The following is a 13,300-nucleotide window of genomic DNA, read 5'->3' as shown; positions in this document are numbered from 1 at the left end:
CCGTTTCGTGGTGGAATCGCCAAAGCACTCTGTGAGGTGAGTAACGAAGCTGTCCCACGTTGTGAACGTATCTTCATGGTTCTCGAACCACATTAGCGCCGTGTCTGTGAGGAACAGAACCACATTGTCGAGCTGAGTCGTGGAGTTCCAGCCGTTGTACTTGCTCACACGCTTGTAGTGGGTGAGCCATTCCTCCACGTCCTCGCCGAATTTTCCAGAGAAAGGGTGGGGCTCCATCTGATGCATCCAGGCGCCGGTTGTTCGCACTGGAGCAGCCAGAGAAGGCTGTTCGTCGCTGCTGTGGGACATCGGGATCTCAAGTGGTGTTGGAGGCAGTCGAGCGAGGCGTCGGCTCCGGCGTGGCACTTGCTGCAGCAGCTCCGTCGTCTTGATCAAAGTACCCAGCACCTCCACCACAAAACTGTTACGGTTAATGTTAAACCGGCTTTATTCAAGGGACGAGATGGATGGTAAAGTCAAGATGGCGTCCTGAGGCTGCACCAGCTCACTTCTTCTTCCTCTTCTCCTCGCCCGGCTCATGCCGTAGCAATATATACAAGCTGTTTATCTGTGGGATTACCTAAAGTTTTCCCTATAACATGAACCTTCTGTTAAAGCACTTGTAGGTACTGCTGAAAGCGGACAACATCCTAACTTAAAATTGTTATACCTTCTGAAGAACCAGCACATATCCAACTATAGCACGTAAAACGTGCTATAGTTGCGTAACACGTGCACACGTATAGTTGCGTATAGTTGCGTAACGTATAGTTGCGTAACATTACGTGCGTAACACGTAATCTATATACGTGCCTCGTATAAGATAGGCCAAGGACTGTCTGTAAACTTTGTGCAAGAGGATCATTTACTATCAATACGCGTATCTACAATGATCGCTTGCTACATTTTCGCACATTCATTATATTATACTCTTCATAGGTAGGCAAGGGATTATTCTGTAAGTTTCATTATCGGATATCACGGAACACCATGTAAACTACCAGAAGAGCACTATCATCTTTCGTTCAGTCTTCTTGTGTGAATTCCTTCTTTTAAATCCTTTATATTCATCTTTGCTTCCGAATGTGACAAGTGTAACATTTCATTCTTGAGCGTAGTTGTTCATGATGCAAATTCGTTTGGTGAAAGTCACATGTTTCAGATATATTTTCCTTCACGTCCATCCATATGCGAAGACTGCCATCCGCAAAAATGCAGCGGTGTCGTCTACAGCTTGTAGTCCAGCACCGGTACTTTCGAGTGCGTTAAAGAAGCAGACCTAGAAAAAATCACTGAAAGCGCATATCTGAGGCACAGCCATATATTCAGGTATTCTAAAGCAGCAACATGCGCCAAACAGTACTCGCAATTGGAGGACGCGCTCTTCTCCACTTTTGTTTATATTTTCCTAATATTTGCGATTTTAATAATTACTGCGGTTGCTTTCCCCTAGGATTTCCTTTGGTTCATTGCCTAATCCCTTCTATATACTTGTCCAGCTGTAGAAGCAGGAACGGCTCGGGAGCGGGGGGCAGGCCCTCCTTTCTATTTTTCTATTTCCACATACATACATACATACATACATACATACATACATACATACATATATACATACATACATCATGCAATAGGTTTAGGGGCTCTCCTTTCCACCTTTTAACAAAAATCTGGCCTCTCAGTACCCATTATCGTCGCTTTCAGGTGAGAGTCTCGACTCCACCAGCTTTTATGACTTGAAGTAGCATACCAGGAATATTGACCATGTGCCCCTTTAGGGATCGCGTATTAGGTGACGCCTGTGTTGATGGCTTACATCCGCCGCGGTGGCACTACGTACTCTTCCAATGGCAGACGTAGTGCATATACTCAAATACACAGTGAAATAGACGGGATCATAGTCGCCACCGTAGCTCAATTGGTAGAGTATCTCACGCTTACTGGGGAATATGATGGCACAGTTCCCGCGACTGGCAAGCTGTCTTTTCTTCGTATATCTGTTTGCTTACCATCATTGTTTCTGTAATGCGCTCATCACTACAGTTAATTTCCGTAAAGCGTTTCTTGGCTCCGCCTTCAGCTGGCTTCATAGAGCGATGCAGACTGTTGGCCAATCACCAGCGGCTGTAGCACAGCGGCCATGGCGTTGTGCTCGTTAGCTGGAGGTCGTGGGTTCGGTGCCGGTTGAAGCGCCCGCATTTAGCATTGCAAGGCAACGAAGCTGTGTGGACTTTGATTTAGTTGCACAGTAAAGAAGTCAGGCTGGTAAAAAAATTATATTGGAGTTACCCACTATGGTGTGCCTCTAAATCAGATTGTGGTTCCTGCACGAAAAGTTGTTCTATAATTTATTTAAAGTATATTTTACCTCTACTAAGAATTTACGCTTCTCAAAACTGTTCGTGTTTTGCAAAGTACAATGGCTGATCGATGGCGCTGTGGTTACTGCTTGCCTGTCCCGGCCGAATATCGCGGTTTAGCTTAGTTCAATCCACAGTGGCATTGGTGGACGAAGTATTGACTTTCTCTCAGAATAATAGCCTCCCTTTGTATAGGTATGGCTGCTTCCAGACGACAGTGCATTCCAGACAGCACAATATATAGCCGCGTATGACACTGTTAAAACTTTCTCCTCCCATCGCTTGCGTTAAGCTTATCTGCTGAAACAGTTCTGCCTCATCTTCGTGAAACTAGTAGCGTTACTCGAAAAATCCTTCGAAATTATTTGTGGTGACAACAACACACCGTTGCTAAAGAGTTTAGCATGTGCGTAGCAATACAGAGTAGAGCAAGTTTTACTGCGGGAGCCTTTTCCATTACTACCACCAGCCGCTCACATAACATACATATTTCACCAATAAAGCTATTGTGTTCCTTATACAATATATTGAAACCTCGTGCAACAATCCGGTCATTCAGACTGATTACTGGTTAAGGGAACGCAATCTGTTGGAAAGTGGCCTTCCGGCCGTAACACTGTCCATGCGTTTTATTTCGTTTTCTACAGTTATTGTCAGCACAGCCTCTTGTTGCTCTGCTTCTCCACGTAACAGGAGAGAAATGTCTTTACTACAGTTTACAGTATTTCGGTTTTGTAACCAGAGTCCACTTTAACTAAACACATGCGACGCACCATAGTAGCCTGAAACACCAGACAAAAGACACCTGGAGAGAGTTACGCAGAAAATTATTGATATAAGTTTTTGCATATCGATTATGAACGGAGTGTAACGCATATTTATTGAAACCTTGCCTCGAATACATAGCTTTTTTAGGGGATTCATGCACATTTCTTTAGCTGTGCTAAAGTTTTACGGGTAATATTTATTTCAAGAAACGCCTAAAGGCCCTCACAACGAGGGTATTTCATAGAGGGTGACAAAAACTCTATAAACATCTAGAGACGCGTATTAAAGGAATAGGCAACAAGAATAAAACAGCAGCACAGCAGCACTCAAGCAGACATAATGAAAAAACGCAAGAGAATAAACAGAACACACACAAAACAAATCAAACACATTGAGGTAACGGAACAAAACTAGAAGAAAAGACACGCATCGCATTCATGTTTTAGAAGTTCGTAAAATTTAGAGGAATTTATTTCAGTTGCGATTGAAGCAGGCAGCTGGTTCCACTCAATAATTCTTTTGGGTATGAATGATTTTGCAAAAGATGAAGTGCCGCAAATGGTGCGTTTGATCTAGGAAGGATGATCACGGCGTGGAAAGACCGCCGATGGTGATTGAAAGAAATCGTTGTGAAGCAACGGATGATGGTAAATATTGAGAAAATTGTTAAGCGAGCAAGTTTGCGACGACGAGAAAGGTTATCAAGACCAGCACGAGTCTTTAACACTGTGACGCCAGTGAAACGTGAGTACTCTAAAAAAAAAATGAAACGAGCAGCACGGTTCTGCAGGAATTCGAAGTTATCTATGAGGTAGGTTTGAACCGTTTGAATATAGAAGCAACCCGAACAGCCAACTAGAACAGCCAACTAGAAGAGTTACTGAATGGAGCATGTCGTATAATTTTCATTCTTTGATTTCATGCGTACATTTTTTTTACATTTACTCCAAGAATACAGATGCATTACCTGATGCTGACAAACCTTGAAGCACTTACCAAAGCTTTCTCTCCAGTGTAGGTGTACTCAACAGGCAAGTGCAGCTTCGTATACAGTAAAGAACTCTGCGAAAAAAGAAGGAAACGTGCAAGTGTTGAATTTAATATACTCATAGGAGCAGTGCTTTGAGTCTGTAATGCTCCAGCCTGCGTGGAACATAACGCTGAAGTGCATGCCAAGAGTGCGAAATCTTATCAGCGAGGTCTGGTGTGCGCAGCTGTCGCACGAATGCAAGTGACATAGCGCCAGTTCTGCTCAACTGAGCAGTCCCCTTCCTATTTAACTACTACCGTTTTCTCGTCGGTACAATTATTCGCGGACATTCACGCAAAAAAAAATATCACTGCATTCTGGGCTTAGAGTACGGACTTTGCACATCTTCCTCACCTTATACCCGCAAGGACGCTGTGTCACTTCTAATGCATCCCCTTCGAAGTGCCCAAGATGCATGCAGTATGTGTTATATATATCTACAGGTATACTTGCTTATCGAGTGACCATGTTCCTTCGACTGACAAATGTTATTGCTCAGCGAAGGATGCGCATGCATGTATAGAAAGTTTCTGGAATGTTACTGATGGTTCTATCCGCTGTAACTTGCCACCAAAGCCGGTGTAATCTGATTGCATGTATGCGAGCCGCGAATGGTCTAGAACTTTCTGGAAGAGACGCGGGCATCAGCGATTACTCTGCTGCCTTCGATGACCGCTGTGTAAAAGCGGACGTGCTTGACCCGCTGATAAGATTTCGACGATCGCCGACCATGTTCGCCGCTATTGGTGTGCTTTGAATGTAACTTGTTTTTGTGGGAACAATTTCGCCCAAGAAAAAGTTAGTTTTGTCATTCGCAGTTTTTCCGCTCTGTTATTCTCCGTCAGCTGCTAAGTGAGAATAAAGTACACAATATGCACGCTTTTTCAGTCAAAGCTTCATGGTGTCGGCGCAAAGCTTGAGGCAGAAGTACTGCCCGCATATGTTCTAGGCATAGGCAAAAGTGGGCACGTCTGTCTGACTGGCGCTCAGAAACAGGTGACAGATCACTAAATGTTCCCTAGAAACAACGACTAAAGTGATTTATCGCATGAAGTCCTAAGTCAAGTCATCGTTCATGTGCCAATATCCCTGGAATTTCTCTAGGGATGTCTCTAAGGTTGTTTTGTTCGTCTTAACCGCCACGCTTTCATACAGGCTATGGCTTTGGACTCCTAAGAATGAGGTTGGGGGATCGAATCCGGGCCCCGGCAGCCGCATTGCGATTGGGCCAAATGCGAAAACCCCCGTGTATTTACATTTAGGTGCACGTTAAAGAACCGCAGGTGCTCCAAATTTCCAGATTCCCCCACTATGGCGGGCTTATAATCAAATCGGGATTTTGGGTTGAAAAACCCTATAATATTTTTTGTTGGTATCGCTTCATATACTTGAGATATACCTAAGAAACCACGAAAAAGAAATGGGCATGGGATGGACATGTAATGAGGAGAGAAAATAAGCGATAGTCATGAAGGACTACGGAAGGGATTCCAGGGGGATAGCAGGGGGCGGCAAAAAATTAGGTGGGCGGATGCGATTAAGAGGTTTGCAGCGACAACAGGGCCGCAATTCGTAGATGAATGGGGTAGTTGGAGAATTATGGGACAGGCATTTGCACTGCCGTGGGCGTTACCAGGCTTATGATGATGATTATGACTTGAGATTACGTCTCTGTAATCCCGTCGCCTCATAGGCCGGCCTTCACGAGCTCATGCTCTCTTCATATGACCCCTTGCCCGTTATAATTCTCCCAAGGATTGTCTTCAATCCTTGGGAGAATCGCCTACCATTGATTGGGGAAATATTACTCTCAGGTATGAAGATATCCGCAGCAATACGAAGCGCCACTACACAGACACGCATCATATGCCTCACGCTTAAGGAAAATACTACAGTGGTTACCTTAACAAGCGTGAGAAATGGTTCAGTTGTTTTTGTGCACGTGTATGCTGATTTATTCATAAAACGGTTTTATTCAGACACTATAGCTTTCGAACACAGTTATGACATATCGCTAGGTGAAACCAATCGGCTACAAGAGCGATTGTCTCTGCAAACTAACCTGAAGCCTCAGAAATGAAATCGCTTAGCGTTCTTTCTTAATATTTCAGCCGGTATACTGTGTACTGTTTTTGTTTTTATTTCCAGCGGACGTTTGTTTATGAAGCGAACACACTTTCAATTTTAAGGTTCTATGTCATTTTTTTATGTACTGAATTTCTTTCGCATGGAGCTTACAATTCTTCGCAGCAGGATGAGGGGGTGTGATCACAGAATAGCTTGCTGTGTCTCTTTTGACGCGGCTTTCTACCACTCTAGTTACGCACAATGTACAAGGTAAAAATGACAGCCATTCCCCTCTGTCAAGATCGAATGGCAGCGAAAGTTGACGACAGTCAAAGCTCGCGAACCAAAAGCAAAGTGCTTTCGTTGCCATTCCATCTTCACAGAGTAAAATCATTGCCCGGGCTTCCAATATTTGTTTTCCTTAAGCATCGCGGGAACGTTGTTCGTCTGTGGTCGTTTCACGCCGCCGCCGTTTGTGTTCTTGTTGCTGTTCCCTCCGGCGCTCCTCGCATGCATGTTCTACGCTCGGGTTTCCGTCCCATCGATAACGCAGCTATTTCAACCGTCTAAACCTCTCCTGCTTATATAGTGCAATAACCTTGACTTTACACTATTTTTCTCGGCGAGCGCTCTAATCTGTTCATTTTGCCTACGAAAAAACTACGGAATCTTAGTCATATACAGCTTTCGCTGTAAGAACACAACGCTGCGGCACAATAGATGACTATACAGGAATGACGAGTTAGCGCATCTTGTGTGTAGATACAAATTAGGCATTATTTGCAACATTTCACGGGTTCAGAGCTGTAATTAATAATAGAGAAGGGATGACTAGGTAGGTCCGACAACGCGTTACCAACAGTGATGAGGTATTAAGCCAAAAAGCTGCAGTACGGAACGAAAAGTACATAAACAAAAAAATATTGTGTCCGTGCCGTCAATCTCTCCAATCGACGTCCCGTATTTGCGAGGTTGCTGTGTTATATCGTCATAAGAACAAACCAGATTAACAAGAATTTTGCTGGAGCAGTCCTTCCAGCCCAGTGGCCTAGACTTCAAAACAGCAAGGGTACCTGTCGAGGTCCTGACAGCCCCTTGACATAGCCCTCTTTCTATTTTTGGTGGCATTTGTAAGGGCAAGCAAAGGGTACGTTAATATTGCAAAGAAAGCTCAGATTGCTGCATTCGAAGAGTTCGAATTTAGCAATTTTACTAGCGTGCTAAAATAGGAGTGTGTTAATCGCACAAGCGCGATCACCATCATAGCTGGTAAGTTTGGTTTCACTGGCCATTGACGTCTATAACTGAGCAACCAAGACACTAACAATGATTTACCGTTCTCTGTTTTAAAATGTGGTTCATGGCGCACGATTTGATTGTACGGCTTTCGTGATGAATAATCACTAATGCTGCCCGGACTTTAACCTAAAGTAGAGTAGAGCGTTTTTGTTGACGTGAAGAAAAAGAGGCACCAATACATACCTTATTCTTCATCATAGACAGGCAACAATCAAGTACCTGTAATAAAAAAATTTGGTTTATTTTACTATGTAGTATTGTGAGAATAAATATATTACGTCCGCTATCTGGCTTTACTATGTTACAAATTATTTGCATTCTCTTACCATGATTCAAAAGTTCCTATTCGTAATAGAGAAATCGGTAATAAATTCTGCTACAGAATACTCTAGCCCCACTGCTATTTAATATAGACATTATTTCAATTTTCCGGTGCAATATTATAGCAATGTAACACACATTAGATATGGAGGGAATTTGCCATATAATTTGTTGTGCCCCAATATAGAGTCTGAAGGCATCAGCGGGTTACATATAAATGAAACTGTGGAGCCGGCATCAGTATTAGCAGAAACGCTACTCCTGCAGACATAATAAAAGTTCAACATTGTCATCGCTAGATACGATATATCTTGCCAAATAACAGCACTGTATATGAGCGGTACAGAATGCTGCTTAGTAGTTGTCTTTGAACTGAGATTTGCTTGCAGAAGTGAGCCATTTTACAGTGTAACTCTGTGACTCATTATAAAAAAAAACATCAAATAAAACGGAGCCTGCGTTTTGAAAACTATTCACAAATCATACACTGCCAAGAATAATGAAGCCAATTTGGTTTTCATTTTTCAAGAACGCCAAAGTCGCATTTGATCCAAAGTGTATCGATTACAATATAATTATACACACGAGATCTCATCTGTCAGGCCATTTTTCTATTGTTATTATAAAAAAGGTCATTTAAAGAGTGTCTGTAAGCCACAGTATATTTTGAGATGGCTGTTGTTGAATTGTAATGGCTGACGTCAAGATACGATTTCACAACATACGAGTTTAAAACGTGCTTAAGGCGTTTTTTCTGGTAAAAGACCTCGGGAAGGCACAGGCGCGATCCGGCTTCTGGAATCCATTCGGTTTCGGCAGAAAGACATAAAATGCAGTCTACGTAACGTAGGTACGTGCCTTGCTGAACGTTTACTTGTAAAGTACAGCAGTGAAGGTTAGGCGTCCGCATTACATTTGCAATACTCGTCCTATCTAACGTTTGAAATAAGCAAAAGTGTCACATATGTTACCTGTCAGCAGGGATTACTTACAAGCAAATAAAGGCAGAAGTTCAAGACCTGTAGTGCTTGCTCTCAGGTAAATGTTACTAGGTTCTCTGAACATACAGCTAAATATTTGCTACTAAAAACGAAATATTCTTTGTTTCTCATGCTCTTGATCACTTCAATGTTGACGGTTCAAAACAGCTGTCAACCGCTGCGTCCGTGCACCTGTTCACAGCGGCGTTGTGCATTACTAATTCAGGCCACTGGCAATTTACTCCACAGCCTGCCACTTATTCGGCCCAACGAGTAATCAACTGTGGAGGCTTGGCGGTCAAGATTTACTACAATCCGGCAGCGCGATCAAGAACTGGGAAGCGTCCTCGCTTTTAAAGGTAACAAATTTGAACTACCGGAAGAATAGCGGTCCCATTCAGAAACTGCCAATAATTTCACCGTTCATCATCTGCATGCAACATATCCTGTGGGATAAATATTTCACATGCATCAAGACAGTGTCGTTTCCATCCATTCCATCGCTACTACAGCATACTACCAATAACGGCGTTCATCACGTCTAGGCGCAACCATTACACTCCTTAGAGCTGCAGCTTTTCTGAAGAAAGCTACATATTCGTGAGTTTCTCATGTCCATCAAAACGTGCGTCTGTTCTACTTTTGGTTTGAGCGGAAGCTAACAAATAGCTGTATGCATTCCATATCCCTATCCATCTAGACATTACCTATCTTTTCACCTGAGCACAAGGCGAGTTCGTCGCCTTCAACCATACGCACTTGAAAGTAGTGCCATGTTTATTTCACCCTCCGAGGTGTCCTTGTCTTTATAGAAGGTATCCGTGATCAGATTCACTTTCTGTTGGTTGATGTTTGTGCTCATGGTCACTATAAAATGAAGTCGGCTCCAGGATGATAACATTACGGGTAAGTCTTTCAGTGGTTTCAAATGGGCACTATTTCGGCACATCCAAAGAGGAGGGGACAATGTGAAGGAAACCAAAGAAGCTTTTGGCATGGATGCTGAGATGTCAAGTTGTGATTATCAGCTGCTCTTGGTTCACTGGATGTTGTATTATATTTAGCCGATCTGACGTCTTTGCAGCTCATACATTGGTGACGATGGGCTACTTGAACAAGCACCAAGCAGCTCGCGTGGTAGTGAGTCCTACAGCCTGTTTACTATTTCAATATAGGTTATGGTATTTTACCTCTTCCTAATGATTCCAGTCTTCGGACTGGAATCATTAGGAAGAGGTAAAATCGGAAGAGGTAGAGGTAAAAGGTGATCGGCAAGTAGTCGCAATATTGCGATTACTTGCCGATTATCACGGGACCGTCCGTCCTTACTCTATGCGAACAACAAAAATAGCCTGGCATGTAAGTTTCCTTAGCAAAAATTCAAGAATGCGCGCCAACGTTTCGAGACGCACAAATGTTTACATAGCTGATGCACTCGTCTACAACACGATAAAATTTACCTTATGCAGAAGCATTGGGATATCTGCTTACTTCAGTTAAAGGGCCACTCCAACATAACGTAGAGAGCGTGTTCCACTGCCAGCAAAAGACGCCGCCAGCGCTGGATAAAAATACGCCGCCAACTGGATAGTCCAATTGTATAAACGAATTTTTCTACCTTATTCGTGCCATTCGCACTGTGCCTCCGCTTCCTAAACACGCGGAACTGCTATGACAACCAGGTCATTTTGACCAAGTAATAGAAGATGTTGATTACAGTTCTATCGGCGAGTTAGACACTCACGATTTTGCGCAGTCCCTGACTGGCGCTATTCTTAGCACGGCAAACGCATTCTTGTGGCATGATTCATCGAGTCGCCATCTTAACGTTGCTTTGTACCGTGTTATATTCTGGAATACCGATATCACTAAGTCATATGCTAATAGGCAAAGGCGTTACAGTGTTATTGCCGTATATTTCTCTCACGTCTTTACAGGAAGAAACGCTACTTGTAACTTCACTCATTGACGCACCTATGCGGAAGCGCGATGTCGCCAGTTACTAATGATATGATACCGTTCTCTCACACCATTCGGCTTCTGTTGATGCGGGGCACATAGAGAAGCACATTAACAAACTTGCCTATCACCGACAACTCTGAACACGCGTTTCCAGCTGCGCTTGCGCGGGTGATGCTAGAGTTGGCTCTATAGGCGGTCGCATGCTCCGAGGCACGCTTTTATGTTTTGTGCTGTTCATACAGCTTTCCTGCACAGAAAGTAAACAATGCTGTCATAAGAGCGCACACCATAGATGCGATGTTAGTTCACCAAAAATACAGCGCATGTTTGGGATGTGTTGGTCGTAGGAGGCGTGTCCAGCACAAGGTGTGAAATATAATTTTAGAAAATGCCCCAATTGTATGGATACCTGCACAGAGATTTGCACATTTGCTCATTTCTACACATATGGTCGCGGTCGTACAAGAAATGCAAAGGGCGCTGTTAACAAACAGTAGGATTTATTTGACCGAAGACTGCAATGAGATACCGGGCACCACCGGGGGCCACAGCGTAAAGCGATCATATCGCCGAATACTCAAGCGAATGAAGGCCCGTACTTCAACAGCACTAGATTACCACGTGATGTGGCTACACCAGTGCATAGATATGTCACAGTAGGCCACGCTTCTCGGTTTCATTATCCCTATCACGTGCACTTTACTAATAATAAAGCTAGAGTCGGGTAAACTTACTCGAAGAAATTCTGTCGAGGCATTTCCGTCACCAATGCTGAATTGCATTATTCGAAGACACGCTCATGGCGAAGGCGCGGAAGCATGCAATTGTCGCCCATCCCATTTCAGGGAATGAAGTTTGTTCGTGCAAACGCATGTGGAACATGAGAACACCCCAGAAATGAGGTACAAGAATTGTCTCTGCACTGGAACCTCGTTGCCACCCCGTGAACCCATTGTCTCTTATTTTTTTTTTTTGCGCAAGCACAGCAGTGTGGACATCCTGTAAAAGGTTTATAGCAATGTCAGCGACACCTCATGTGCTGCTTCTATGACACAGCTTCAGTTTTTGAACAGCGAGTGCAATACTCATCCGGCACATTCTGTTGCACGTGTTATGCAAGTTCTGAGATCTTACTTTAAATTTTAAAATCACTTCCCTCAGACATGTTTATCTAAGTGACCGATTCATTGGAGTGGTTACAAGCGCAGTTCTTTGTCCACGAGACTCTTCCATCGCATTTTTCAATCCTGTATTACGTGACATTATTATGTAGATGGCTGTGACATCTCCGACATGCCAATATTGTCTTCGCGGTGGCGGCTGCCACCTCGCTGCCAACAAACACACTCACCGCAATTGTTCTGAATGCATCAGAGCTGACGGATTGTACTATAGGAGCTCCTACGTTAGAATCTTTTCTGACGAAGTACTCGTCTGAATAAATGCTGCGGATATGTAGCGCAACGCTACACATTGTTCACACAAGAACGCCGTCCGGCGCACGGGTGGATCCTAAAAGAAATAATTATAGTGTGTCCTCCAGCACTGTTTCCTTCAGATAAAATTATTCCCGCAACTCACTCACGGCATACTGGCACCTCGGTCGTTCATTTACCATCACTGCCCTCCTTATGAAATATCGCCCATTCATGCAGGTTCGCTGAAGGAGCTGACTTGTGCTTTATCGATACATATACCGTCTGTACTCTCTACAAGTCGCCTCAGACGGCTCCCATATGCCTTGATATAGTAAACGTGCAAGTGTCCATCGCCTTTTTTTGCCACTCCATTTCCTGTAGCGCTGCATTCCCTTCGTTTGTTCAAACAAGGTTATGCGCTGGTCACTGTAGGCGAACAACATCGAAAAATTGTAACCCGAAACAACATTCAGGCATTCTCTGCACGTACAAAAGTAATGTACTTTTTCATTGTTGGTCCTTCCGTTTGAAGTCTCCTACATGCTGCGACTGTATCAATACTACTGGCGTTGCTAACTCAGGAAATTGTAGTGTTAGTGACGCATAAGCTCGGGTTTTGCCATAGTTCGTCAGGGAACACACTCTTTTTGTCATCGCTTTTGTGCACTGCTCTAACCGATGTACATGCTGTATTGTCGAATGAGCTCCATCACATGACCACTGTGTACCGCCATCATCACCGAACTTAGGAGACGAAGAATCATAGAGGAAACCATCACCTAACTCCTCAATACAAATGTTATTCAGGCCTGAAAAGGTAATTAGTGCGATGTTTTTATATATTGCGTTTGTTAATAATAATGCGTAGCTTCTTTGGTAAATGAAAACGAACGTCATGTTTTGCTTAGTTAAAATAGCGGCTCTTTTTTCTGCAACCTTAAATAGCTATAGTTCTCCAAGGCAAAACTATTTCCTCCGCAATCTTTTTCATTGTATTATTATCACAGCAGTTATGTTTATTCTAATGATGTGCTTATACACGTACACAAGCACATACGCATCATGATAGACGTGCTCTTGGTGAGTGACAACGGTTCC

At 43.5% G+C, this 13,300-nt stretch overlaps 1 long non-coding RNA gene across 1 annotated transcript in view; it reads right to left on the bottom strand.

The window, feature by feature from the left end:
* Positions 1 to 13,300, bottom strand: part of LOC139050493 (uncharacterized) — a 32,386-nt gene that overhangs the window by 6,906 nt on the left and 12,180 nt on the right. The window contains exons 2-3 of the long non-coding RNA XR_011508905.1: positions 7,705 to 7,740; positions 4,122 to 4,187 (exon numbers count right to left, since the gene is read on the bottom strand). This is a non-coding gene — a long non-coding RNA (uncharacterized lncRNA). The remainder of the gene's footprint in view (positions 1 to 4,121; positions 4,188 to 7,704; positions 7,741 to 13,300) is intronic.

The sequence above is a fragment of the Dermacentor albipictus genome, chromosome 10 (genome assembly GCF_038994185.2).
Source record: "Dermacentor albipictus isolate Rhodes 1998 colony chromosome 10, USDA_Dalb.pri_finalv2, whole genome shotgun sequence".
Lineage (NCBI taxonomy): Eukaryota > Metazoa > Arthropoda > Arachnida > Ixodida > Ixodidae > Dermacentor > Dermacentor albipictus.
Note: the sequence above shows the minus strand (reverse complement) of the source record. Positions and strands in the feature narration are given on the sequence as shown.